Raw genomic sequence first — 26,378 nt, 5'->3', positions numbered from 1 at the left:
TTACATACATTACCTATATTTAAATCACAATCGACACACAACGCAAACACTTTTATACGCTAACCGTTACTGCATGTTATACGTGTTACTCGATGAATGCTGGTATGTTATGTTTACACAGTGATTGTTGCCTGACAACTTAGCAACGATAGTACTATAGTTTGGACTCAGCACCTGTCGTGGACAGGGGTTGTTAAGGGCTTTACTTCACGTGTCCCAATGGAGATATGTGTTGCGCATTCTACAACTCGCAGTCACGTCTGTGCATATTTCATTGTCGATAACCTACTAGCTTCACTTTGCTACATGTTTCATGCTGGTTATGCGTAAAACGTTTTCGCTATCTTTTATACTACTAAACTTGTATGCTCACCTTTGCACTATGTGTGTTGACCTCTATTTTAACGTATGTGACAGGTGTTTAGGATGCTTTTGCTTGATGTTTGCTGAAATCATGCTAGGATGGAGTCTAGAAACGAATCTAATAAAATATGAGTTGTCGGAACATTTGATCTGTCTTTGAGAAAACAATGTCTGTAATAACTGCTTTTATTTGATATATTATGGTATGGGACATAATGTTAAATATCTGGTAATTTTAGTTGTTATGGATTTCTCCTGGACAATCTGTTTCGCTCAGTGTCGCGCCCCGATTTTTCCGCCATCGGTTGGGGTGTGACAGATTGGTATTAGAGCCATAACTATAGGGAATTAGGCAAGACTCGACCTAGTCCGGGTCGATGTCTTAGAAACGACCTAGTCTATAGTCTAAGTACCAACAGACCGCCTTATTCAAACTCGGTAGGGGTTCCGCACGAGCCTATTTCTACTATTCGATCGACTCGCAATCATGCTATACTCTATCACTCTGCCTTTCCTAAGGCAGTTGCACAGCACTATTTTAAAAAATGAACGAGTGATTAGATCGAGAATAGGTGTGAAAACCGCAAACTCTCGATCAGATCGCTTGTTCGACGCGCAATTTTTACTATAAACAAGAGAATTTGCGTTGAATCAGGAATGAATCCGTACTTCGACGCAATTTTCTCCCTCTATCTCGTGACTCTATCACACAAATAGGAACGTAGTCGTTATGTTAGGGGTGGAACCCGAATCTTGGTGACTTGTTCCGCTCTCTATTTTGGTTTTACAACACTCTCACCAAAGTCTCGACGGACTCCAACGACTTGAGTCACGTTGTAACCGAAAAGATGCGTGCCATTCACCGTACGCCGGTGATAGAGCACAGTCCATTAGGCTAAAACGTGTGCTCGAAATCTTTGTCAATAGTCGAACCACTTTGGGTAGTCGATATCTAAACACCCAAGACAATCTATTTTCGATTTTATGTGTTTCGATTCTGGATTTCACCGCCGCTAACTCTGAAATTTGTTGCTTTATGTGAGAATTTTATGTGTTTTATGTGGTTTTATCTGTTTACGTGTTTTGATTTTGGTGATTTATACGCTCTTCGCTTTGAACGACACACCCGACTCGCACTGCACGTCTATCTTAAAACGTCAACGAATCGTATGCTATCTTACTAGCAACCACGCTAATCGCACTCGCAACTCTCGATCGCTTTACGCAGCTGCGAATGATAAGTAAATATGTGCAATATAGAAGGGTGAATACGTGCAAAATATAATGTGTCCTCATGGTTGTTGTGTTCTATGTGCATCATGTGCTTTTGTACTCTACGTGCTTACGTGCTTCTGTGGATTATGTGCCTACTTGATTACGTGCTTATGTGTAGACGTGTTACTAAGCTTTAGTGGTATTAAGTATGTTGTGAGGTGAGATTCGACATATAGTGTCTGAATCCTGTGGCGATGTCTATTGCAGACAATATCGTCATTTGGATCTCACACTGCTCGCTCCGCCTGTCGTAATCACGAGGACAAACGTATCGCTGCTCTCGTCGCTAAGAAAATGGCGAAAGTTATCCCGCAAATCGTCAATGAGCTGAATGAAAACGCTAGCAAGTCCTCTGACGAGTCCAGGACTGATTCTCCCCGTGCTACTTTTTGCTTCAAGCAGTTTAAAGCCTGCGGACCCAACGAATTCACCGGAGAAGATGGACCTACTGCCATGTTTCAATGGTTTGATTCGATCGAAGTCACCCTATGCCAAAGCTGTTGTCCTGATAATCTCTGCACTGTTAATGCCACTGGCGTTTTCCTGTCCAGGGCTCTGGACTGGTGGACTGCCGAAAGAAACAAGCATGGAAATGATGCAGCCTATGGGCTTACGTGGGATGAGTTGAAGACATCATGATGAAAGAGTTCTGCCCACCCCACGAGCTTCAGAAGCTGGAGGACGAGTTCTGGCACATCAAGCAAGAGGGGGGCGACAACGCTGGTCTAACTGCCCGCTTAAAGCAGCTGAGTGTCATTTGTCCGGGTCAAGTTACTACCCCTGAAATCACCATCAAGAAATACATCCGTGCTTTACTGGATTGTGTGGCTGATTTCGTGCAAGCCGCGAAGACGATAACTATTGAGGAAACCTTCCTGCTCGCTGTCGAGATTAACGACAAGCGAGTTCGGTTGGTTACTTTGATAAAGCCTCCAAGAATCTTCACCAAGTTACGGCTGAAACCGCCGTCGCACCGCAAGCTTCCAAGTCCTCCCGCCGCAAGAGAAAGTACAACAACAACAACAACAACAGTAGCAAGAATTGCGCTGTCACAGCCGCCGCTCCGCTCCAAGCTGTTTCCGCCCCACCGCAGCCTCAGAACCGCCAAGTAGTGTCCCCGGTGACCAATGCACCGCCAGCCAAGCGTGCATATACTGGTCCTCACCCGCTCTGCCCTACCTGTATTATCATCATCCTACCGAGATTTCTTAAAGATTCTGTGTTCACTGCAACCTGTACGGCCACTTTACTGCTAACTGTCGTACTGGTCCTCATCAAGCTCCAGCTCAAGGTCAAGGTCAAGGTCAAGCTCCTGCACCACAAGCTCTCCTTCCTGCTCCCCAGGGCCAACAAGCAACTCCTGCACCCGCTGCTCATGCTAGAGCTTGCTTTGCATGTGGTGATCCCTAACCACTTTGCAAACATGTGCCCTAACAGAGTGGTGAAGCAAGAGCCACAACAGCAGCCGCAACAACATCAACAGCAGCAGCCTCAGCAGCAGCAGCAGCCAATAGCCCGCGGACGTGCTTTCAACATCAACGCCCGCCAGGCTCAAGCAGACAACAACGTGGTTAATGGTACGTTCCTTGTGAATGGTATATACGCTTTGTGTTTGCTTGATACTGGAGCAGATAACTGATTTGTATCGTTAGAATTCGAAAAGCTCCTTAATCGTAAGCACGGCCATCTCCTTATGACGTTCGATGTTGAAGTTGCCACTGCAAGAACCGTCGCTGTCAATTCTATCCTACGTGATTGTACTCTTGAACTCAACAATCACGTCTTCCTTATCAATCTTTGATGCGTGTGAAGTGTCGTATAGTTTTTAATATATATTTTAAGCCCTTTAACACTTTTTAGCCAAGTTTTAAATTTATAAAACACGATATTTACTAACACTAAACACACATATGGGCAAGTGCACCCATCGTGAGCGTAGTATAGTGTAGGTAAGATACCGAGGTCGTCCAAGGACACAAGAGCTTTTAATACAGGTTTATCCTCAACGTCTAATCAAATCAAAAGTTTAGAAAAAGATGTTAAACTAGAAAATAAAAACTAAAAATGCTGAAAATAAGAATAAAAGTAAAAACAGATAGACAAGATGAATCACTTGGATCCGACTCGTGTTTAGTGTAAGTTTTGATTATTTCCGCACTTTTGCACTTTCTAAGAGATTATCTTAGTTATTGTAGTAGGCCCCTCTTTTGAAGGTGACGTTACCCTCAACCCAGTAGTTTGAGTCAGCAAGGATACAATCCTAAAGGGTTGGATTATTGAAAGATAATTAATTAAGTTATTAATGCGTAATGTGGTAGGCCCCTCTTTTGAATGTGACGTTACCCTCGGCTAAGTAGTCTGAGTCAGCAGGGATATAGTCCTAAATAGCCGGGTTAAAGTATTAATAGTAGCTTACATAAGAGGGGATCAAAGAGTTTGGACCCCCGCCATCCAATAACAGTGGGTATTGAAGGAGGTCCTACTAAATTTGACCCAGGTCCTTGCAGGATCTATACACTGAACAAGGCAAGACTCTTACCAAAGCATTCCCTTAACCCCCGACCAGATAGCTAACATATCTCCATATAGACCGTGGAGATATGAATGGTGAAAATCTTTTATTTTATATAGACTAGTAAAATAATGCCAAGACACCACGGGCAAATGATAAGGAAGATTCACCTTCAACGTAAGAAACTAGTTATTAAAGTCATTAATACATAACCAAATAAAAAGTGTGAAAAGATTAAAAATAAAAAAGTATTACACTAGACACTTGTCTTCACCAAGTGATGTAAGAGACTTAGGCAAACATGGCCTTTGATTGTCAAGAACTCTTACGATCAATCTTGGATCCCTAGACTACTCACACACTCTATGATGGATGATGGATGATGGTGGTGGATGATGGTGTTGTGATGGTGGTGGTGGGTGGGTGAAGTGTGAGAGAGGTGGTTTGCCAAGGGATGGTATGCAAATGAGCCAAGCACCACTATTTATAGCCTGCACAGAAGCCCGAACACGGCCCCGTGTCCACCCATCTTTTCTTTTTTCATTAATTGCAGTTTGTCTGCATTAGTTGACCACGCCCCCGTGTCCGCTGGGCACGACCCCGTGTGCAGAAGCGTATCTGTACTATCAAGATTTCCTCAAATTCTGCGAATCTTAGAGTTGACCACGGCCCCGTGTCCGCTGGGCACGCCCCCGTGGTGGGTGATAGAAGCTTCTACAACTTTGTCTTTTCTGCAGACACTTGGGCACGCCCCCGTGCTCACTGAGCACGGGGCGTGTTCAGCCTTTTGTTCTCTTGTTTTTGCTTAGGAAGATGCTGTCGGGGGGTTGGGCATGCCACGTTTGTTCCTTTTCTTGTATTTATGTTAGATTTAGCTGCTTTTTTGCTTCTTTTGTTCATTTGAGCTCATTTAATCCTGAAAATACAAAAAGGAAGACAAAAACATACTTTTCCAACATTAGTACTAAAAAGGGGTTAGTTTTATGTCACATTTGATGTAATTTATATGTTGCATTTTGCACACATCAAATACCCCCACACTTGAATCTTTGCTTCTCCTGAAGCAAAACTCTTTATAATGTGGCTTTTACACTCCCAAATGGAACGGGTAGAAGAGAAGGTTTTTGGGCTTTTCATAGAGTGTCGGGATTTCCAAGATTCTTTATTAAGTTTTACTTTTATTTATTTACAATCCTATTCGTCATGATTTATTTAAAACATTACATAAGATAAATTACTTATTAGGGCATAACATGCCTTTTTAAAATTCCATTTATATACAAGCTCACATACCTCACGGGAGATCACTCAACACTCGGCCGAAGATGTATTTTGGTGAAACACTCGAGAGCGGCATGGAACGTACTCCTACCATAAGCTTGCCAAGCAATCAATCCTCCTCATTTTTAACTATACACCTTTGTAAATATCAAGAGGACTTTTGGGGGAAGGGTTAGGCTTGGGTTAAAGGTAGGTGGTTGGGTTAGTGGTTAGTAGAAAAGGGCGAAAGGCGTAAAAAACATCAGTTTTCTTAAGACTTTTTATTTTTATTTTTTTACAACTTTTTATTTTGATGAAGCAATTCTTCAAACAAAGTTCTTTTTGATAAACTTGTTTGTTTATTTCTTTTGGCTTCATCATATAAAATATTTATTATTATTATTATTATTATTATTATTATTATTATTATTATTATTATTATTATTATTATTATTATTATTTTGATAAGGAAGTCATAAGAAAAACCGAGCTTGTTACTAAAATAAAGGGTTTAAAATGGAAAAGGGTTTTGGTGGGTAAAAAGGTGTTTGTTTTGGGTTAAGAAATGAAAAGGTTTAGGCTCAAAGGGGTTAACTAGGGGGATTTTGGGTAGGTAGTAAAAAAAAAAAAGAAAAATAATGGTGTAGAAATAAAAAGGGTTAGTCCTAATGCCTCCATCATTTACTTACTCGGGTTTAAGTTGGTAAGGACCGGGAATGTATCGTCGTGGCAAGTTCTAGAGTCGTAAGAACCAAACGGCTATTCGCACAAGAAACGAAAAATGAGCATTTAGTTTAAAGATTTATATTTGTGTGCTCAATAAAGGCTCAAAACTCACTTTTTGTGGGAATAGGTTTTTATGTGATCAAGTATATATAATCAAATTTTAACTAGATTTGTCATGTCGTTTCATAATTTTCTTATGTTGGTTCTTTTTATCACGACGCTATCGGTTGTAAATTTGTAAAAATATAACCTTTTTAGAACTTGAAATTCCCAAATTAAACCTAGACAAGTAAAAAAATGAAATTTTTTTGAAAAAATTTGGGGTGTTTAGCGGTTCCAATAGAGTTTTGTGTAAGGCTTGTAATTAGGACTTGCAAGATTCAAGGTTTTAGCATCCCCCCCCCCCACACTTAAATTACACATTGTCCTGAATGTGTCCCAAAAATAAGTTTTTAGGTTGATTGAATGTGTAAAAAGGTGTGAAAAACCAAAAATTTATGTTACTGGGCGTCTGGACACGGCCCCATGGTGTCCGGGCACGGCCCCGTGTTCATATCGCCAGTAACAGAAATTAGTAAAAAGAAACAGAAGCCTGGGCACGGGGGCGTGTTCAGTGAGCACGCCCCGTGTCCAGTTACCTAAACTGGGTATTTTCTGCAGATGGTTGGGCACGGGGCGTGTTGGCTGAGCACGGCCCCGTGCTGAACTTGCTGTAATGAAGAAAAATTGTCGGGTGGCCTTGTTTTTGTGCATGGGGTGCTGGTTCAAGTTTCCCTTGGTATCCTTCACCATCCCAAGTGTGTTTTACCCATTACAACATCATCCAAACACCAATTTAACTAAACCCATCATTCATTTAAAATAGAGAGAATTACATAATAATCCTAATAAGTTAAAATTCTAGATAAATAGGTCAAAAGAAACACAAGAAGTCTAAACCAAGAAGTTCTAGTCTAAAGTTTATTATATTAGCAAAATTTCCGAAAAGTTAATTCTCTCGGTTGGATGTGGCTTGAAGAACTTCTTCCTCCGGACATGGGTCCCTCACACGTCGACGAGCCATTCTTCTATCTCCCTACGGAGAAGAAAGGCGGGCTCATTGGAATTGGTTTGAGGGGGTGCAACCTCCACCGGGACTTCTTGTAGATCAAGAGGAGGCTCCGCTGGAATGTCAACCCATCCGGTAGGATTGTTGACTCCAAGTGCTAGGTTACAATCTTCTTGAGGGAGGATTGGTTCCATGGGAGGTGTCACAAGAATGTTCAACCTCTGGTGCAAGAGGTTGATTTCCTGAAAACTGTTTTCCAACCCCACTGTAAGATAATTTATACGGTCAATGAGGACTTCCTCTACCGATGTCATCTCATCAAGAGCTTCACGTAATGCCATCACGTAGCGTACGAGAGTTGCTTCAATTCAAGACCTTCTTTCCCTTGGACTGTTTCTGGAGTGCGAAGAAGAGGTTACACTGTTTTGGCTTGACATTCTACGAAAATAAACGGAAAAGAGTTCATTTTAATGAAACAGTAACCCCGGACACGGCCCCGTGCTAAATGAGCACAGCTCCTTTTCACCTTTCTGCAGATTTTTGGAACAAGAAATCTTAGAGTTTTAAATTATTATTCCAACTTTTAAAGCATCTTTGAGCAGAAATAACTTAAAACAATGTTGCAAAACTTATTTTTAACAAGAATCCTTGAACAAAAACCTAACAAACATCACAATAAAGCTTGGAATCATGGTGATCTCAAGCTCTAATGGAGGTGTTGAGGTAGAAAAATGGAGAAGAAGGTAATGGACAAGAGAGGAAAGCACAAGATGGTTGTTGAGAACCTTCTTTTAGAAAATACCTAGGATGGTATGTGTGAAGATCCCACCAAATCTCTGTCCCTAGAATGGTCCAAATGTGCAGGATTCTTGGCTGCATTTATAGAAAACGACAGCACGCTGCACACGGCCCCGTGTCGGCTGGACACGGCCCGGTGTGCAGGCCAGATCCTGACACATTTTGTCCGTATTCTGACAAAAAGTCAGAAAGGAATCTTTCGGTGGACACGGGGACGTGTTAACCTGGGCACGGCCCCGTGTCTAAAGGCTGTTTATGAAGCTTCGTCTATTTTTAAGGAACTTATCTGGATCGGGCGGTTCCTTACTGGATGGAACAACCCCAAAGTGCCTGAGATACCTTAATTGCTCTAGATTAAGATGAGAACGCAAGAGGTTGTCGGTGAGGGTGATTCCTATGCTAAATGTAGGTGGACAAGTACAACCCTTTCCCGGGCTCTCGTTAAAGAAGGTGTATGTCACGACCCCCGACCCGGTTTGACCCGTTGCAGGAGCGGCGGGACAGGAATCCCGTGGTATTTAATTTAGGCGACAGCGGAAGTCTTTTTAAAACAGGATCTTTTAATAATTTAAACTGCTCGTTTCATAACTTAGGGATAAATTCCCGAAATTTACAATAATGTGATTTCTCAGGGAAATCTTTATTTTCAAAACATGTTCATTTATTTATTTACATTGAGCCACTTTTCTAAGCTGGGAGTGCTCCACGGCACTTTTCTTTGCTCATACCAGATCACCTGAAACATGTTTGAAAAAGGTTTTGTCAGGGGGGAAATACTGAGTGAATCATTCAGTTTACTGAAAACGACACATTTGTTATAATCTACAGTATTAAGGGGAATTACAATGTTTCTGATATTAAACCAACTACCCACAGTATTTGTCACTCGACCATCCATTGGCTAGCCCATTTGTCCAATGGTGTCTGTGACTGTGGTCAGATCACCCCTTGGCCACCCGTTTGTCCAAGTGTGACGGGAAACAAGTAATGTATACAAAACCCCACATACCGGCTGTAACTTGGTGATTACATAGACTTAATCACTGTAACTATAACTTTGAAAATAATTTGGAGTTTTGTAAAACAGTTGATAAAAAGAGAATGACTCACAAACTGTGAGAAAAGAGTTTATAAAAGGGGAATGACTCATATTGCAGATTTACGAGCAGAGTATAAGCTTTACTGATTAGCCTGTTAACCTAATTTAAATAACAATGCACACACACAAACGGGATTAGTAACTAATTCAGCAGTTACGTCAATTCACGAGATTTAAACCCTCACAACTATTATCAAGCGCGATACTTAATAATTCAATGGATTCACAACGAATGACAGAGCATAGTCCGAATTCGAACAGCACTCAAACATTCAAGTTGAAATCACAATGATTAACAAAGTATAAGCTCAATTTGAGCAGCACTCGGACAATCGTTGGATAGTTATAATCGATCAGACGTTGAATCGTAATAGTGATCGAGTTATTACCCTGATTGCGGCAACACCTCGTGATCGTGTGTGTGTGTTTAGACTGATTTCGGAATAACTCAACGTTCACAGAAGGTTTGTGCAACGTTTTAACACCAGAATTCTAATGCCAATGTCGGCTATTTATAGCAAGTTTTGGGACTCCCTTACGGACCGTAAGCCTGACCCTTTACGGTCCGTAAGCTAAGCAGTCTATTTCATAGGCTGCCTAGCTCGGGACTAGCCTTGGTGACTCAACTTTTCAACCAATCAGAACTGTGCAACGTTAATTTTAGATAAATATTAAACTAGGGTTTGCCCCCCTCGAGTTTTAGGGGCCCTAATCCGGATTCTGATTGTTCTGAAAATTTTAGGGTTAGTGCAGAATTACTTGGGTGTCTCAATTAGGGTTCTCTTATTGACTAATTATTGTCCTAATTATTGATTTTAGTGGCAGTTGTTACATCCTCCCCACCTTGAGAAAAATCTCGTCCTCGAGATTTACTGAAATAGATGAGGGTACTTTCGCTTCATCTCTGATTCCAGTTCCCAAGTATATTCTGGTCCTCTCTTGGATTCCCATTTGACTTTCACTAGTACTAGTCGTTTGTGTTTGAGAAACTTGATTTTCCGGTCTTCTATTTGTAAGGGTTTCTCTACGGATTTCAGCTTTTCATTTACCTCTATATCTTGAAGAGGTACTACCAGGGATTCGTCTGATAAACATTTCTTGAGATTGGATACATGAAACACATCATGTATTCCAGCTAATTCTTCTAGTAGTTGTAAACGATAAGCTACTGGTCCTATTCGTTGGATCACTGGGAATGGTCCGACATATCTTGGACTCAGTTTTCCTTTCTTACCAAATCGTACTACTCCTTTCCAAGGAGATACTTTTAATAGTACTTTGTCACCGACTTGGAATTCTAACGGCTTGCGGCAATTGTCTGCATAGCTCTTCTGACGATCTCTAGCAGTCTTCAGTCTTTCCTTGATTTGTGATATCTTGTCGGTAGTTTCTTGCACAATCTCTGGACCTGATAATTGACTCTCTCCTATTTCTGCCCAACATACGGGAGTTCTGCACTTGCGTCCATACAGTGCTTCGAATGGAGCAGCTTCGATGCTCGAATGATAACTATTATTATAGGAGAATTCAATTAATGGTAAATGGCTATCCCAATTACCACCAAAGTCAATTACACATGCTCGGAGCATGTCTTCCAGGGTTTGTATTGTCCTTTCACTTTGTCCGTCTGTTTGAGGATGATATGCGGTACTTAAATTAAGTTGAGTTCCCATTGCTTCTTGGAAACTTGTCCAGAAACGGGAAGTAAAACGACTATCTCTATCCGATACAATGGAGAGTGGGACTCCATGTAAGGATACTACTTCATCTACATACAACTTGGCTAACCTTTCCATGCTAAAGGTTTCCTTCATTGGTAGAAAATGAGCTGATTTGGTTAATCGATCCACAATTACCCAAATAGCATCATTACCTTTTCTGGTTTTTGGTAACTTAGTAACAAAATCCATTGTTATGAGTTCCCATTTCCATACAGGCATTTCTAACTGTTGTAGTAGTCCTGAAGGTTTCTGATGTTCGGCTTTAACTTGTGAACAGGTTAGACACTTAGATACGTATTTGGCTATATCCTTTTTCATTCCTATCCACCAAAAATTATTTCTTAAATCTTGGTACATCTTATTGTTTCATGGATGTACAGTATACCTAGATTTATGAGATTCTTCTAAAATCTTATTTCTTAATTCTCCTTGCTTAGGTACCCAAATTCGTTTCTTGTGGAATCTCCAAATTCCATCTTTTCCTTGTTCTAATTCCTTTAGGTAACCTTTCATTCCTTCGGCATCGTCCTTGATTGCTGTTTCTTGAATTTTCTTTATTTGTTCCATTAAATCTAATTGTAGATTTAACCTAAGAGCACGGACTCGCTTTTGCTTTTCATGATACTTACGACTTAAGGCGTCTGCGACTACGTTTGCCTTTCCTTCGTGATACTGAATATCACAGTCGTAATCACTTAAGATCTCCATCCACCTTCTTTGCCTCATATTTAACTCTTTTTGCCCAAATATATACCTTAAACTTTTATGGTCCGTATAGATAGTAAACTTACTTCCATACAGATAATGTCTCCAAATCTTAAGAGCAAAAATTATGGCTCCTAACTCTAGGTCATGAGTCGTATAATTTTCTTCGTGCTTTTTCAATTGCCTAGAGGCATACGCAGTTACCTTTTTGCGTTGCATCAACACACATCCATATCCTAATTTTGAAGCATCGCAGTATACTTCAAAATCCTCGGTTCCTTCGGGTAAAGCTAAAATTGGAGCATTCGTTAATTTGTGCTTTAGAATCCTGAAGGCTTCTTCTTGTTTAGTTCCCCATTCGAACTTAACGGCTTTACAGGTTAGCTTAGTCAAAGGTACAGCTATCTTAGAGAAATCTTTAATAAATCGTCTATAGTATCCAGCTAAGCCTAGAAAACTTCTAACTTCCATAGCCGTTTGTGGAGCTTTCCAATTCGTGATTGCTTCTATTTTAGCAGGATCTACGTGAATTCCTTCGTGATTCACCATATGACCTAAAAATTGAACTTCTTGTAGCCAGAATTCACACTTCGAGAATTTGGCAAAAAGCTTTTCCTTTCTTAACAAAGTTAAGAGTGTATGTAAGTGCTCACAATGTTCCTCCTAACTTTTGGAATAAATGAGTATATCGTCAATGAAAACGATCACAAATTTATCCAAGTATGGTTTACAGATCCTATTCATCATGTCCATAAATGCAGCTGGAGCATTTGTTAATCCAAAGGGCATGACTGTAAACTCATAATGACCATACCTAGTTCTGAAAGCAGTTTTAGGTATGTCCTCCTCTTGCACTTTCAGCTGGTGATATCCTGATCTTAAGTCTATCTTAGAGAAATACCTAGCTCCTTGCAATTGATCAAAAAGATCATCAATCCTAGGTAATGGGTATCGGTTCTTAATTGTAACTTTATTCAATTCCCTATAATCGATACACATTCTCATTGATCCATCTTTCTTTTTCACAAACAACACTGGTGCACCCCAAGGGGATGAACTAGGTTGTATAAATCCTTTGCTTAGTAATTCATCTAATTGCTTTTTCAATTCTAGCATTACGGTAGGTGCTAATCGATAAGGTGTCTTAGCTATTGGTGTAGTACCTGGAATTAAATGAATTCTAAACTCTACTTCCCTATCCGGTGGTAACCCAGGTAATTCTTCTGGAAAGATATCTGGGTATTCTGAAACTATAGGGATGTCCTGGAGTTCCTTACTTTTAGTGTTAATGATTACAGAAATCATATACACCATTTCTTGTTTCCTTGAATAACTAGCCAATTTTATTACTGAAATGAATTTCAGTGGCTTTCGAGGTCTATCTCCTGTAATTAGGATTACTTCTCCTGTGGGGGTACGGATTTCTACGGAATTCTTATCACACAGGATTCGAGCATGGTTGGTGACTAACCAATCCATTCCTAATACTACATCAAATCCGGCTAAATTCATGGGTAACAGGTTTGCAGAAAACTTATGGCCTAATAATTCTATCTTTCCTTCTTGCAAAACCTTGTCTATGTTGGCAAAATTTCCATCTGTCGTTTCGACTGTATAATCTGCCTAAGGGTATTTAGAGGTAAGTTAAGAGCTTGGCAGAATGCAGTATTAATGAAACTTTGGTTTGCACCAGAATCAAATAATACTTTTGCATAAACGTTATGCACTAAGAACGTACCCGCTATCACGTCTGGAATGAGTTCGGCTTCTTGAGTGGTTAGCTGGAATGCTCGTACATTTTTCCTAGTAGTTCCTTCGGTCGTTTTAGCTCTACTGTCTGCTGGTTTAGCTAACTTAGGACATTCAGATTGGAAATGTCCCGTTTCTCTGCAGTTATAACAAATTCTTGTTTTCCTTCTACAGTCTTCTTCACGATGTCCTCTTGCCTTGCAAAAGTTGCAAATTACATTGCATTGTCCATAGTGTTTCTTCTTGCAATTTCTGCAGAAAGGAGGAGATGAGGATTGCCCTGTTCCCCTCTTTTTGAACTTATTATTACTATTACCCACGCGAAATCCTTGGGTAATCTTCTGAGCCAATTCCTTCTTGCGATCTTCCTCTCTGGTGCGGACTAGTTCATCGGTTAAGGTATTAGCTAATTCCACAGCATCGTCAATCGTGCGTGGTCTCGCAGCTTTAACGATGTTACGGATTTCTCCAATTAATCCCCAAATATAACGGGAAATGAGTACCGGTTCTGGCGAAGCCAGGGAAGGTACCACTCTCGCATATTCGAAGAATGTTGAAGTATATCCTCGACAGTCTACTCTTAACATACGATGACTCAGGAACTTGTTTGCCATTTGTTCCTTCTCGTATTCGGGACATAATTTTCTTTCGACAAGACTCTTAAATTCTTCCCAATTCATCGCATACGCCACCCTTCTTCCTTTTGCTTGTAGCACCGTGTTCCACCATTCTAACGCCCCTTCGTTGAACAAGTTTGATGCATACATCACTTGATCTTCCTCAGCACATTTACTTATTGCAATTACTGCTTCGGTTTTCTCTAACCAACGCAGTGTGGCAGTTGCCCCTTCATTACCTGCATATTCTGCGGGTTTACAGGCAAGAAATTCTTTGTAAGTGCAACCAGGCGTTGCAGCTTTCATTCTCTTAGGGAGTGGGGCCTGTTGCGGATCATGATCGTGATGATTGCCGCCTCCATTTATGCTGTTACTGCCGTTATCTTCCGGAGTACGTTTACTAGGAATTAATTGTGGTTTGGCAGGTTTCTGAACAGCAGCCACAATTTCTGGAATAGCATTGGCTATCCCTTGAGCAATAAAGTGCTCAATATCTTGTCTAGTTATATATTGATCTTCCTGATTTTGCTCAGACTGATTTACTTCATTAACTGGTTCACTATTAGCGTTTTTCATCTGCTAATTAGTATTAATAGGAATTATTAGTGTCTAATTATTGATAACAAAATCACAGATAAATACACAGATCATTATAACATGCAAACATAGCCAAAATTGTCGATGCCTCGACTTCTGTTTATATATTATACCTGCTTCAATACACACTTTTATCTTACATTGTTTTATTGCCCATTTTACAAAGTCAGTTTTACTATATTAGTTATAATACAAACAAACTTCTCCAAACCCCTCCTATCTTTTGGTTCACTGGCAGTTTCAGTAACGACGCTCCCTCTCATCGTACTTCCAAGAAATCTGCTCCCCCATTTCCCGAATCCTATTCCCGGTGCCTATCAGTTCTTCACCAAACTGACGCAGTTCAGCTAAATTTTCATAGCTCATTGGCGGATTAGGGATAGGTTCTGGATCAAACTGTGGGAGAAAACTATATGGACTATTAACTATATTTTGGAATTGCCAGTCATTGGTCCACCATTCCTCCATTTGGCCTAATGGTCGGGTGTAAACTAGTGGGTCTGGAATAGCTGGTCCTAGGTTTATTGGGAATTGGGCTGTAGCAGGATAAGAGAAGAGATTATCGTTGATAGGCTCTAGAATATCACAATTATCCAGTAGGCGGTCTATTTCGTCCTGGAATGTGATTTCCTCAGGCTGTTTAGAGCTTTCTCCTATCTCTATTCCCTTTTGCTTTAGGTCTATTCCTATTTCTGCTGGCTTGGAACTTTCTCCGGTTTATATTTCTTTTCCCTTGCTCACACTCACAGGATTTTCTATTTTAGGGAGTCTCCTAGGTTTCCTTCGGCGCACTTTTCGCCACCCTACATATCTTCTCTTCTTTTTAGGTTTTGCTTTTTCCAACGGTGGAGCTTGGAATTCTAGCGGTTCCTCTATATCAGCAATGTAACCAGTGAAGTTGTGGGAGACTTCTATTGGCACAGGATAGAGGTTGAGGTTCTGAAATGCTTCCGACATCTCATTCATGCTGTACGGCATATATGCAAAATGCACAAAATGTTAAGTTAAAACTTTGGAACAAAGCTTAACAAATAAACATTTTTATTGCACACCAATTTGTACAACATAACAGCAAACAGAACATACTCAGATTTATTTATTTATTTATTTACTGGGAAGTACTTATTTCTAGATTTAAAGCTTAAAGATTTGCATTTTCTGCTACAGTAGCGAGCAGATACAGATTTGCCCATTTTTCATCTAAGTTATTTTCCCCTGGTGGATTACTGTTAATTTCCTGAATTTCTAGGTTAAACCTCACTTTCTTGGTTCGGGGTTTCTTTTTCTCTTGACCTTTTCTAAGGATTGAATTCCTTTTCTCCGGTGTAAGTGGGTTTTCATAATTTTCCTTATGGACAAAGATTCCTTCTTCTAAATTGGTGGGAGATTTGGAAGAAGAGGTTCCCTGTTCTTTAGGTGTACTATCTAATTTGCGGTAGATAGTAGAAATCTTTTGTTTACCCATACTGTAATTTTAACAATTAATCAGTTAATACACATATATTCACAGAATGACAAATAAATATTTTCCTAATTGTAATAGGTTTAAATCAATTAGAACAGTGAGCTTAATCAGTAAGCTTAAAACAGTGGCTCTGATACCACCTTTTCCTGTCACGGACCCCGACCCGGTTTGACCCGTTGCAGGAGCCGCGGGACAGGAATCCCGTGGTATTTAATTTAGACGACAGCGGAAGTCTTTTTAAAACAGGATCTTTTAATAATTTAAACTGCTCATTTCATAACTTAGGGATAAATTCCCGAAATTTACAATAATGTGATTTCTCAGGGAAATCTTTATTTTCAAAACATGTTCATTTATTTATTTACATTGAGCCACTTTTCTAAGCTGGGAGTGCTCCACGGCACTTTTCTTTGCTCATACCAGATCACCTGAAACATGTTTGAAAAAGGTTTTGTCAGCGGGGAAATACTGAGTGAATCATTCAGTTTACTGAAAATGACACATTTGTTATAATCTACAGTATTAAGGGGAATTACAATGTTTCTGATATCAAACCAACTACCCACAGTATTTGTCACTCGACCATCCATTGGCTAGCCCATTTGTCCAATGGTGTCTGTGACTGTGGTCAGATCACCCCTTGGCCACCCGTTTGTCCAAGTGTGACGGGAAACAAGCAATGTATACAAAACCCCACATACCGGCTGTAACTTGGTGATTACATAGACTTAATCACTGTAACTATAACTTTGAAAATAATTTGGAGTTTTGTAAAACAGTTGATAAAAAGAGAATGACTCACAAACTGTGAGAAAAGAGTTTATAAAAGGGGAAGACTCACATTGCAGATTTACGAGCAGAGTATAAGCTTTACTGATTAGCCTGTTAACCTAATTTAAATAACAATGCACACACACAAACGGGATTAGTAACTAATTCAGCAGTTACGTCAATTCACGAGATTTAAACCCTCACAACTATTATCAAGCGCGATACTTAATAATTCAATGGATTCACAACGAATGACAGAGCATAGTCCGAATTCGAACAGCACTCAAACATTCAAGTTGAAATCACAATGATTAACAAATATAAGCTCAATTTGAGCAGCACTCGGACAATCGTTGGATAGTTATAATCGATCGGACGTTGAATCGTAATAGCGATCGAGTTATTACCCTGATTGCGGCAGCACCTCGTGATCGTGTGTGTGTGTTTAGACTGATTTCGGAATAACTCAACGTTCACAGAAGGTTTGTGCAACGTTTTAACACCAGAATTCTAATGCCAATGTCGGCTATTTATAGCAAGTTTTGGGACTCCCTTACGGACCGTAAGCCTGACCGTTTACAGTCCGTAAGCTAAGCAGTCTATTTCATAGGCTGCCTAGCTCGGGACTAGCCTTGGTGACTCAACTTTTCAACCAATCAGAACTGTGCAACGTTAATTTTAGATAAATATTAAACTAGGGTTTGCCCCCCTCGAGTTTTAGGGGCCCTAATCCTGATTCTGATTGTTCTGAAAATTTTAGGGTTAGTGCAGAATTACTTGGGTGTCTCAATTAGGGTTCTCTTATTGACTAATTATTGTCCTAATTATTGATTTTAGTGGCAGTTGTTACAGTGTATGCCGAATCGCTCAGGTCTATGTGTAATGCCCATAAATTTAAAATCATTATTCTAGAAATAAAAAAAAGAATAATAGTAATTATAAACCACTAGAAAACCCTAATTAAAACACCCAAGCATGTCAATCAAGCAAGTAGGTAGGCATGTCAATCAAGCAGGTAGGTAGGCACGTCAATCAAGCAGGTAGGTAGGCACGTCAATCAAGCAGGTAGGTAGGCACGTCAATCAAGCAGGTAGGTAGGCATGTCAAGCAGGTAGGTAGGCACGTCAATCAAGCAGGTAGGTAGGCACGTCAAGCAGGTAGGTAGGCACGTCAATTTTCTGGCTATAAATAGTCGACTTTGGCACTTGATTTCTGGTGTCAAAGCGACGGAAATTCTCTGAACCTACGTCGAATTAGAGTAGTTACAATCCAATTAAACACACACGAATCACGAAGTGCTGCCGCAATCAGGGTAATTACTCGATCGCTATTACGATTCATTTCCGGGATCAATATGTCCAAAGAATGTCTAAGTGCCGCCCACATTGGGTTATGCTTTGTCGTTTGTCGATAATTCGATAAATGAGTTGAAGCATTATACTTTGTCGTTTGTCGATAATTCGATAAATGAGTTGAAGTATTATACTTTGTCGTTTGTCGTTAATACGATAAATGAGTTGAAGTATTGCACTTGGTCATTCATTGGGAGAATTTGATCTCGTAAATTATCGTAACTGCTGTATTGATCACTAACCCTGTTTTGTGTACATTATTGTGAAATTAGGTTAAAAGATTAATCAGTAGTCTAAACTCTGCCCATATAAATCTAAAATATTAGCACAAGGTAGCTTCACTTTGGAGTTATTAAGGTACGGATCCTTACCCCACTCTTTATTGCTTCATATTCAAATTGTTAGAAAACCACTAAATTACTATATCTGTTAAAAACTCCTCACGTCTTTCATTATCGATTCATTTGACAGTCCGTTCGATTCCTATCATTTGATTTAGCTTTCATGTCATGCGATAGTATTATGTTGTTATACTCATTATCGCGTGTTCCAATATATGTTCCGTTTTTTTATGAAAATAAGTTTTATAAGTTATGTGAATAACACCATTTGTACTCTGATACCCTGAGTATCGCTTCTCGTGGAGTGTCCCACGAGCATGTTGTTGTGGCATCAACATCATGTGCTCCATCCGTGACGGAGAGATCAGTTCACGGCGTCTCTTAAGTACAAGTGTGGTACATAAGGCTATTAGGAGGCGTATGGATCGATCCTAGGATTTAAGTATAAGGAGGTGGATAACGGGTATGCCAATTCGCCATCTCATGTGATAACTATGCAGGAGTAGCTACCTGTGTATTGTCACGTTTTAAGTTTGCTCATGGGTACATCCGTAAGATATGATTATGAAATTTTGTTCTTGCATCGTATCATTTTCGCCTAAAGTTCCATCCGGATAAGATTTCATATGAAGCATTTATTTGGTATTTGAGCCTAAAATTCCGTACTGAGCATTCGGCTCATTCCGTAAACTTTTTGTATATACAGGTCCACAGGCTACTTTGGGAGGGGAAAAGAGAGAAGAATAAAGCCTAGGAATAAATCTGAAGATATTAATTAAATAAGATGAATGTCTCCACTTGTATATTAGTCTTAACTTTAATGATCGTATGGTTGTGTCCTTATCAAATAAATAAATGGAATTATGACTTTTGTTATGTTACCGTTATTGTGACACGCCAGCCCTTCCGGGTTGGGGTGTTACAGCTATGGTATCAGAGCAAAGGCTCTTTCCTGTAGAAAACTTGAAGATAGTAATTAAGACATGTGAGGAATGGGTAGATATCTATGATAGGATTCAACTTGATCTCTTATTTGGTTTAACTCCTATGTCTATTCTTATAGATGCCTCCTCATCGTCCGCCACGTAGGAAATATCAGTACTAATAGTCACTCTAAGTATCCGTAAGTCTATATTGACTTTTCGTACGGTAAGATATTTTATTAAGATACGTTATAAAAGGACCATTAGGGCACATATATAAGGTAATTGACCAGTATAGTCATAACCTTAGTTATGAATTTCAGATACACATGTGTGGTTAGGAGATTCTGGTTATATAAGTTAGTAACTCTGCTATAAAAGTTTCGTTTCTGTTACTTATGCAATTGGTTATATTCTTATTTGAAAAATTTCGAGGACGAAATTTCTTTTAAGGGGGTAATAGTTGTAATGCCCATAAATTTAAAATCATTATTCTAGAAATAAAAAAAAAAGAATAATAGTAATTATAAACCACTAGAAAACCCTAATTAAAACACCCAAGCATGTCAATCAAGCAAGTAGGTAGGCATGTCAATCAAGCAGGTAGGTAGGCATGTCAATCAAGAAGGTAGGTAGGCATGTCAATCAAGCAAGTAGGTAGGCATGTCAAGCAGGTAGGTAGGCACGTCAATTAAGCAGGTAGGTAGGCACGTCAATCAAGCAGGTAGGTAGGCACGTCAATTTTCTGGCTATAAATAGTCGACTTTGGCACTTGATTTCTGGTGTCAAAGCGACGGAAATTCTCTGAACCTACGTCGAATTAGAGTAGTTACAATCCAATTAAACACACACGAATCACGAAGTGCTGCCGCAATCAGGGTAATTACTCGATCGCTATTACGATTCATTTCCGGGATCAATATGTCCAAAGAATGTCTAAGTGCCGCCCACATTGGGTTATGCTTTGTCGTTTGTCGATAATTCGATAAATGAGTTGAAGCATTATACTTTGTCGTTTGTCGATAATTCGATAAATGAGTTGAAGTATTATACTTTGTCGTTTGTCGTTAATACGATAAATGAGTTGAAGTATTGCACTTGGTCATTCATTGGGAGAATTTGATCTCGTAAATTATCGTAACTGCTGTATTGATCACTAACCCTGTTTTGTGTACATTATTGTGAAATTAGGTTAAAAGATTAATCAGTAGTCTAAACTCTGCTCATATAAATCTAAAATATTAGCACAAGGTAGCTTCACTTTGGAGTTATTAAGGTACGGATCCTTACCCCACTCTTTATTGCTTCATATTCAAATTGTTAGAAAACCACTAAATTACTATATCTGTTTAAAACTCCTCACGTCTTTCATTATCGATTCATTTGACAGTCCGTTCGATTCCTATCATTTGATTTAGCTTTCATGTCATGCGATAGTATTATGTTGTTATACTCATTATCGCGTGTTCCAATATATGTTCCGTTTTGTTATGAAAATAAGTTTTATAAGTTATGTGAATAAGACCATTTGTACTCTGATACCCTGAGTATCGCTTCTCGTGGAGTGTCCCACGAGCATGTTGTTGTGGCATCAACATCATGTGCTCCATCCGTGACGGAGAGATCAGTTCACGGCGTCTCTTAAGTACAAGTGTGGTACATAAGGCTATTAGGAGGCGTATGGATCGATCCTAGGATTTAAGTATAAGGAGGTGGATAACGGGTATGCCAATTCACCATCTCATGTGATAACTATGTAGGAGTAGCTACCTGTGTATTGTCACGTTTTAAGTTTGCTCATGGGTACATCCGTAAGATATGATTATGAAATTTTGTTCTTGCATCGTATCATTTTCGCCTAAAGTTCCATCCGGATAAGATTTCATATGAAGCATTTATTTGGTATTTGAGCCTAAAATTCCGTACTGAGCATTCGGCTCATTCCGTAAACTTTTTGTATATACAGGTCCACAGGCTACTTTGGGAGGGGAAAAGAGAGAAGAATAAAGCCTAGGAATAAATCTGAAGATATTAATTAAATAAGATGAATGTCTCCACTTGTATATTAGTCTTAACTTTAATGATCGTATGGTTGTGTCCTTATCAAATAAATAAATGGAATTATGACTTTTGTTATGTTACCGTTATTGTGACACGCCAGCCCTTCCGGGTTGGGGTGTTACACTATGTATGCACCGAACGAAGTCGATGGAGAGTCCTTCACGGCACAATCGACACAGGGACGACTGTCGCTCAAGTCCTCGCTAGAATTAGAGGTAATATCGGGAACAACGAAGTTGTTTTTATTCGAATGCGATCCCAACAATTCTTCTTGGGTATCGTCTTGAGATGGAAAGTCCAACTCAAGTTCTTTTGACCAATTAAGAATTAAATCGTCTAGTTGAAATAATTCATCAAGAAGCATTTCTCCTAGAAGGTCCGACTGAGAGCATTCGAGGGGGAGATAGGGATTATTTTTACTTTCGCCCCTCTTAAGGCTACAGGAAAACAATGGGTCTATATAATGGGGCTTATAATTTAGAAAATAACATTCTAAATCTTTATGGGGGCCACCACATATTTGACACCACGTACCATTAGAGTGCCGAAAGTAAAAAATATCAGTATCACTCATGTTTGTGTCAGAAATTACCAACCGTCGGGATCTTACGGTTCTGTTTTCAGTAACTGATACTTGGGCACGGGGCGTGTTGAGTGGGCATGGCCCCATGTTCAGCTACTGTCTGACTTAAAACAGGATTGCCAGTTCCAAAGATTGGGCACGGGACGTGTTTAGCGGGCACGACCCGTGCTGAGTTCTGTAGAAGCTGAAAATCTAAGAAAAACCCTAAAAAATAGAAATATAAGAAAAAACGATTAGGCCGTTGATTTCTAACTTTCTTAAAATCCTTGTGTCCCCGGCAACGGCGCCAAAAACTTGATGCGTGTGAAGTGTCGTATAGTTTTTAATATATATTTTAAGCCCTTTAACACTTTTTAGCAAAGTTTTAAATTTATAAAACACGATATTTACTAACATTAAACACACATATGGGCAAGTGCACCCATCATGAGCATAGTATAGTGTTGGTAAGATACCGAGGTCCTCCAAGGACACAAGAGCTTTTAATACAGGTTTATCCTCAACGTCTAATCAAATCAAAAGTTTAGAAAAAGATGTTAAACTAGAAAATAAAAACTAAAAATGCTGAAAATAAGAATAAAAGTAAAAACAGATAGACAAGATGAATCACTTGGATCCGACTCGTGTTTAGTGTAACCTTTGATTATTTCCGCACTTTTGCACTTTTTAAGAGATTATCTTAGTTATTGTAGTAGGCCCCTCTTTTGAAGGTGACGTTACCCTCAACCCAGTAGTTTGAGTCAGCAAGGATACAATTCTAAAGGGTTGGATTATTGAAAGATAATTAATTAAGTTATTAATACGTAATGTGGTAGGCCCCTCTTTTGAAGGGATACAGTCCTAAGTAGCCGGGTTAAAGTTTTAATAGTAGCTTACATATGAGGGGATCAAAGAGTTTGGACCCCCGCCATCCAATACCAGTGGGTATTGAAGGAGGTCCTACTAAATTTAACCCAGGTCCTTGCAAGATCTATACACTGAACAAGGCAAGACTCTTACCTAAGCATTCCCTTAACCCCCGACCAGGTAGCCAAGATATCTCCATATAGACCGTGGAGATATGAATAGTGAAAATCTTTTATTTTATATAGACAGTAAAATAATGCCAAGACACCACGGATAAATGATAAGGAAGATTCACCTTCAACATAAGAAACTAGTTATTAAAGTCATTAATACATAACCAAATAAAAAGTGTGAAAAGATTAAAAATAAAAAGTATTACACTAGACATTTGTCTTCACCAAGTGATGTAAGAGACATAGGCAAACATGGCCTTTGATTGTCAAGAACTCTTATGATCAATCTTGGATCCCGAGACTACTCACACACTCTATGATGGATGATGGTGGTGGATGATGGTGTTGTGATGGTGGTGGTGGGTGGGTGAAGTGTGAGAGAGGTGGTTTGCCAAGGGATGGTTTGAAAATGAGCCAAGCACCCCTATTTATAGCATGCACAGAAGCCCGGACACGGCCTCGTTTCCGTCGGGCACGACCCCGTGTCCACCCATCTTCTCTTTCTTCATTAATTGCAGTTTGTCTGCATTAGTTGACCACGCCCTCGTGTCCGCTTGGCACGACCCCGTGTGCAGAAGCGTATCTGTACTATCAAGATTTCCTCAGATTCTGCGAATTAGAGTTGACCACGGCCCCGTGTCCGTTGGGCACGCCATCGTGGTGGGTGATAGAAGCTTCTACAACTTTGTCTTTTCTGCAGACACTTGGGCACGCCTCCATGCTCACTGAGCACGGGGCGTGTTCAGCCTTCTATTCTCTAGTTTTTGCTAGGGAAGATGCTGTCGGGGGGTTGGGCATGACATGTTTGTTCCTTTTCTTGTATTTATGTTAGATTTAGCTGCCTTTTTGCTTCTTTTGTTCATATGAGCTCATTTAATCCTAAAAATACAAAAAGGAAGAAAAAAACATACTTTTTCCAACATTAGTACTAAAAAAGGGTTAGTTTTATGCCATATTTGATGTAATTTATATGTTGCATTTTGCACACATCAATCTTATTCCGATGCAGCTCGGTAGTTTTGACATCATAGTAGGCATGGATTTTCTTCTTGAAAATCGTGCTAAAGTTGTTTGCTTTGATAAGATGATTCGTTTCTCGCTCGCTAATGGTGATCAATTGTGTGTCTATGGTGAAGTCGCATCGAAGAAACTCCAACTTATGTCGTTTGTCCAGGCTAGCAAGTATCTCCGCAAGGAATACCAAGCTTTCTTGGCGCACATTGTAGTAGCGGAGAAAAAGGAAGTTAAGGCAATGGATAAGGTGCCTGTGGTTCGTGATTTTCCTAACGTCTTTCTGATGATTTACCTTGTTTACCTCCAAATCGTTATATCGACTTCCGTATTGATCTCATTCTTGGAGCAAATCCTGTTGCTAGAGCTCCTTATCGACTTGCTCCGTCTGAAATGCGCGAACTCTCGAGTCAGCTCCAGGAATTGCTTGACAAAGGCTTTATTCGCCCTAGCACCTCTCCTTGGGGCGCGCCTATCCTTTTCGTCAAAAAGAAGGATGGATCGTTCCGGATGTGCATCGATTATAGGGAGTTGAATAAGCTGACTATCAAGAATCGCTATCCCTTGCCTCGAATCGATGATTTGTTTTACCAATTACAAGGTGCTACGTGTTTCTTGAAGATTGATTTACGCTCAGGCTATCACCAGTTATGAATTCAGGAGGAAGATATACTGAAAACCGCTTTCCGAACTCGATACGGCCATTATGAATTCGTCGTAATGCCCTTTGGTTTAACCAATGCACCCGCGGTTTTCATGGATTTGATGAATCACGTGTGTAAACCATTTCTTGATCGTTTTGTCACCGTATTCATCGACGACATCCTTATCTATTCGAAGTCGAAAGACGAATACGCGCAGCATCTACGTTTGGTTCTCGAACTACTCCAGGGGAATCGAGTGTATGCCAAGTTCTCCAAGTGCAAATTTTGGCTAGAGGAGGTTCAATTCCTCGGTCACATCGTTAATAGCCAAGGTATACACATCGACCCCATGAAGATCGAAGCTGTTAAGAGTTGGGTTACTCCAAAATCACCATCCGATATTCGTTCATTCCTCAGATTGGTGGGCTATTACCATCGATTCATCGCTGACTTCTCGAAAATCACCGTTCCGCTTACTTCATTGACGCATAAAGATAAGCCTTTTGTTTGGGGAACTGAACAAGAGACTGCCTTTCGAACTCACAAGCATATGCTATGTAATGCTCCTGTTCTCGCTTTACCCCGACGGAAACGATGACTTCGTTTTCTATTGCGATGCCTCGAACCTTGGTCTTGGTTGTCTTCTTATGCAACGGGACAAGGTTATCGCTTACGCATCTCGTCAGCTCAAGATCCATGAGAAGAACTATACAACCCACGATCTCGAACTTGGTGCAGTTGTTTTTGCATTGAAGATTTGGCGACACTACCTTTATGGTACCAAGTGTATGGTTTTCACAGCCATAAGAGCCTACAACACATCCTCAGCCAAAAAGAACTGAATATGCGCCAATGCCGATGGGTAGAACTTCTCAACGATTACGACTGTGAGATTCGTTATCACCCTGGCAAAGCAAATGTCGTTGCCGACGCTCTAAGTCGACGAAGCTATTTGCATAGCGTTCGTAATATCCAAGCCCAACATAATCTCGAAGCTCTTATTCGTGACGCTCAACATGCTTGTTTTACCGAACGCACTTTGAAGAAGGAAAAGATTCTCCACAATAGCGAACAGTTGGTGAATAAATCGAACTGGATATTCCATTATCTAGACCAGATTTGGATCCCCAAGCGTACCAACTTACGGAAAATTCTGCTGGACGAAGCCCACAAGTCTCGATATTCTATTCATCCCAGTGCCGACAAAATGTACCAGGACCTTCGCTACAAGTACTGGTGGCCGGGCATTAAGAAAGATATCGCTATCTATGTTTCGAAATGCCTAACTTGCTCAAAAGTCAAGGCTAAACAACAAAGACCCTCTGGCTTACTCATCCAACCCGAGATCCCTATGTGGAAATGGGAGAGTATAGCTATGGACTTTATAACGAAACTCCCGCGCACGCCATCAGGTCATGACAGCATCTGGGTTGTCGTTGATCGTTTAACTAAATCTGCTCATTTTCTGCCGATACGAGAAGACTTTAAGGTAGAAAGATTAGCCCGAATCTACACGGACGAAATTATTTGTCGACATGGGACACCTCGTGACATCATCTCTGACCGCGATGGTCGGCTTACCTCGCGTCCTTGGGAAACGTTTCAATCTGCTCTCCGTACTACTCTTAATCTAAGTACAGCTTTCCATCCTCAAACCGACGGTCAGACTGAAAGAACGATTCGTACCCTTGAAGACATGCTTCGCTCGTGTGTCATAGATTTCGGTGGTAATTGGGAC

The sequence above is a fragment of the Helianthus annuus genome, chromosome 4 (assembly GCF_002127325.2).
Source record: "Helianthus annuus cultivar XRQ/B chromosome 4, HanXRQr2.0-SUNRISE, whole genome shotgun sequence".
Taxonomy (NCBI): Eukaryota; Viridiplantae; Streptophyta; class Magnoliopsida; order Asterales; family Asteraceae; genus Helianthus; species Helianthus annuus.
Note: the sequence above shows the minus strand (reverse complement) of the source record.